This window comes from Artibeus jamaicensis, unplaced genomic scaffold (assembly GCF_021234435.1).
Source record: "Artibeus jamaicensis isolate MK-2021 breed Jamaican fruit bat unplaced genomic scaffold, CSHL_Jam_final contig_387, whole genome shotgun sequence".
In the NCBI taxonomy this organism is placed as follows: domain Eukaryota; kingdom Metazoa; phylum Chordata; class Mammalia; order Chiroptera; family Phyllostomidae; genus Artibeus; species Artibeus jamaicensis.
The window spans coordinates 43,784,765-43,789,157 of NW_026521812.1; the positions used below are offsets into that span (position 1 = coordinate 43,784,765).

Here is a 4,393-nt window from a genome sequence, read left to right on the forward strand (position 1 = left end):
GGTTCCCTCGGGCAATCAGGCCTAAGAAAGAATGCATAAAATCTTGTAAAAACTGCTTTGCTAGGAATGCTCTCAGTTTTCTGATAAGGTTCTGAGAAGAAAATGAATGTTTCCCAAAGTTCTGTAGCCCTTTAGCTAACAGGCCCTGACTCAGAATAAGCCCTTGTAGTTCTTTGTATGTCATCTATTGTTTGATCCTTACTGACCAACAATGATTGATGATGAGCTTTACTTGTATTTACTTGTGCAAATTAAACCAATCAAAGCCCATTGAGGAAAAGGGTCTTGGCCCTTCTCCTTTGAGAGATGGTCCACCTTTCCTCCCCAAGCAGATCATGTCTTGGTAGACTTATTCTCATCCATGGCAGCAGGGATGGGGGCCCTGTGGGTGGAGCCCCCGCAGAGCTTTATACTTATGGCTGCTCTGTAAAGGCAATTACTCCTCTTCTTTTAAAAGTATGTTTTATTGATTATGTTGTTACAGTTGTTTCCATTTTTTCCCCTTTGCCCCCCTCTGCCCAGTACCCCCTTTCCTCCAGCAATCCCCTCTTAGTTTCTGTTCATGGGTTGTGTATGTAAGTTCTTTGGCTTCTCCCTTTCTTATACTATTCTTAACAACTGCCTATCTATTTTGATCCTGCCAATTATGCTTAATCCTTGCACCATTTCCCCCCTTTCTCCCCCTTCTACCTCCCAGCTGATAACCCTCCAAATGATCTCCTATGATACCTTTGATTCTGTTCCTGTTCTGGTTGTTTACTTAGTTTGTTTTTGTTTTGTAGATTTAGTTGTTGACATTTGTGAGTTTGTTGTCATTTTAATGTTCATAGTTCTGATCTTCTTTTTCTTAAATAAGTCCCTTTACCATTACATGTCATAATGGCTTGGTGATAATAAATTCCTTTAGCTTTACCTTGCCTAGGTAGAACTTTATCTGTACTTCCATTCTAAATGATAGCTTTGCTGAATAGAGTAATCTTGCTTGGTTGTAGGTCCTTGCTTTTCATCACTTTGAATACTTCTTGCGAGTCCCTTCTTGCCTGCATAGTTTCTTTTGAGAAGTCAGCTGACAGTCTTATGGGAACTCTCTTGTAGGTAATGCTCTCCTTTTCTCTTGATGCTCTTAAGATTCTCTGTATTTTTAACCTTTGGCATTTTAATTATGATGTATCTTGGTCTGGTCCTCTTTGGATCCAACTAGTTTGGGATTCTTGTGCTTCCTGGAGTTATATGTCTATTTCCTTCCCCAAATTAGGGAAGTTTACTTTCATTATTTTTTCAAATAAGTTTTTAATTTCTTGCTCTTTCTTTTTTCCTTCTGGCATTCCCATGATTCAGATGTTGGTATGTTTCAAGTTGTCCCAGAGGTTGCTAAGGCTATCCTCATTTTTTGAATTATTGTTTCTTCTTGTTGTTCTGGTTGAATGTTTGTTTCTATCTTATATTCCAAATTATTGATTTGAATCTGGCTTCCTTCCCTTCACTGTTGGTTCCCTGTGGATTCCCCCCCCCCAAATAAATATCTTTATTACAGAAGTCTAGTTTTTTTTTTTTAACATGAAAGGAAGAAAGGAAGGAGGAAAAGTTATTTGCCTTTTCAGGCCTTAATTTCTCTCATATAGAACTCTAGCTCCTTGCCTTCTAGCACAGAGCCATCTGCTTAGCCACACTGGCCTGGTCTTGAAGCAATGCATGCAAGAAGCTTGCCCTGCTGGAACTGCTCTTCCAGAAGACTGCTGATTTTGACGTTCTTTTTCCTATCATAATATTTCTTGTGAATTTTATTTGATCATTGTTTGTTTAAAATCTCTTCCTCTTCAGGAGTCAGCTTGGTCCCCTTCTTGTGGCCCAAGTGCAGTGCATAGTGGTATTGGTACCACTGTTGGTATGGTGTACTGTCAATGAGCACAATGCAGTTCTTTATTAGGGTCTTGGTTCGGACAGGTTCGTTGTTGGATGCGTTGTACACAACACCAGTAATCCTTGTTTTACGACTACAACACTCTGAGCCCCAGGAGAAGTTGCCCATATCCAGCCTCAAGGCTTTGGTATTTCTTGTTGCCTCCTTGCACACGAACTGTGTGTAGGCATTGGGAGCCAATTTTAGTAATGCAGACCCTGGCTCATGGGGTCCGCCACATTGTGGATGAGACACAAGAAATTCACAGGGACTACCGAGTCCTGTGAAGGGAGGAAAAGGGAGAGCTTGGCTTTTCTCTCAAGGGGAGAAAAATCCTTGGCCTCTGCCATGAATGGCCTTTATTTCTTTTCTCTCAGCACATTACCTGATGGTCCTCTTTTACTATGTTTGCTTTAGGGAGTTACCTTTCACAGAAAACAAAGGAGCCAAATCACATCACAGAAGAAAGATATTTGCAAATGAAAAGGGAAAAGTGGTTGAACCAGTTACACTCATCCTTGGAAGGTTTAGCATGGATTTTAGGAAGTTGCTTTGCAGTAAATGTTTTGTCTCTCAATTCAGGGTGAGGGTTAGCAAAAGCAAGTCTCAATGCAGCCTACATACCTTGCAGGCCTGATTCCCCACAGGAGAACCTATCCGTGGGCGTGGGTCCTGTGCATCAGACCTTGCTTTCCATTGGGAGCTGGACTCACGCCACACAGAATGGTCTCCTACATCTTAGTGTTGGCAGCAGGGCACCCAGCTCATATTTTTGCTTCTTGTGATAGGCTTTCCTCTTGCCCCAGTCTTGCGGTGCTTGTGCCAGTTGTCCCGAGAGATGCCCATGGCTTGGCGCTGGCTGGAAAGAAAAAAAAAGACTCCTGTGGATTTTTCTTTATTTCATTTAGTATAACCTTTATTTCACCCTTTATGTTGTCACCATACTCAGTTCTGTGAGCATCCCGATCGCCAGTGTTTTGAACTCTGCATCTGATTGGTTGGCTATATCCATTTCGTTTTGTTCTTTCTGGAATTTTGTTCTGTTCTTTCATTTGGGCCATGTTTCTTTGCCTCCACAATTTGGCAGCCTCTCTGTGTTTGTTTCTGTGTATTAGGCAGAGGTGCTTTTACTCCCTGCCTTAGTAGCATGGCTTATTTAGCAAACACACCTGTATTGTGTGGGGCTGAGCCTTAGGCAATTGCCAGGGTGGAGCAATCTGCTTCATTGTTCTGCAGCTCTGCTTGTGGTGGGAGCCCGGAGACGTGACAACACAACTGCCTGGCCCCTGAAGGTCTGCCCTGCATTTGCCCCATTTCCAGTCACTTCAGCCACTTCCTGTATGCAATTGGTGTCCCTCCAGCTGCTGCCCTGGGGTTTAGGTGCATGCTAAGTCCATGTGAGCTCTTTAAGCAGTTAAAATCCGGTAGTTTCTTCTGCTGTCCCAACCCCCACTGGTTTTTAGAGCAGGAGATAATGGGGGTTTATCTTCCTGGTGCTGGAACCCTGGGCTGTATGGTCTCGTCACTGGGGCTTGGGTCACTTGCTCCTGGGGCACCCCTCCCAATTTTTATCCACCATATCTGTTCTGCTGCCGCTTCCACTGCTTCTCCATGTCACACCACCTCTGTACCCAATCTCTGCTACTCTGCCTGTCCTACCCACCTGGGTGAATGTGGCATCTTTAAATTCTTGGTTGTATGACATCCATTCAGCTCAATTTTCTGATGGCTCTGAGTGGTTTTTTTTTTTTTTTTTTTTTTTTTTGAGATCTGGTTGTAATTATTTCTATGGTTGCATGAGGAGGTGAAGCATGTCTGCTTATATATCCATCTCGACTGGAGATTGGAAATTACTTCTCTTGTAGTGACATAAAAATGTTGGTGGTAATAAAGGGGAAATGACTTAAGACCTTCAGGAAAAAGACTAGAGAATCTACTGCTTCAAGTGAGATAAAGACTAACTTTAAAAACAGCTGTTTCAGACACTTAATAAAATGGGATAAAAGTGCATAGTAAAAGTAGTGAGTTATAGTTTTCCCTGTACAATTTAAAGATGCAAAATAAATCAAAGTTTAAAGTTAATACCTTAAAGCACACAAAATAACTTTTATCCCGTGTTTTTTTTTTTTTTGCTAATAATAATTATTTGTTGCCTAGTTCTTCCTCCCATCAGTGGAAAACTCCTTAAGGTTAGGAGCCCTATGGTCTTTTCTGGCATTTCCACTCCAACAATAGTCTCTGCACCCAGTGCTTAGTGAATAAGTGAAGAAATTTTGCGACACCACATTTACATCAGAGAGTATATGAGTCCCAACTAAGGTTTTATTGAAACAATTTGGATAGATTCACTACACATAAAAGCACAGGCATAAATACAGTAAAAGTTGTTTTTCTCTGTCAATATAATGAGTCCATTATATCAAATTTTACAGATGTGTTTTACTTTGGTCCCCAATGCCTCATGAAATCTGTCATCAGAAATTTTTATATCAA

At 41.5% G+C, this 4,393-nt stretch overlaps 1 pseudogene; it reads right to left on the reverse strand.

Moving 5' to 3' along the window:
- Positions 1-1,585: 1,585 nt before the first annotated feature.
- On the reverse strand, positions 1,586-2,746 carry LOC119048407 (40S ribosomal protein S8-like; annotated as a pseudogene).
- Positions 2,747-4,393: the final 1,647 nt, after the last annotated feature.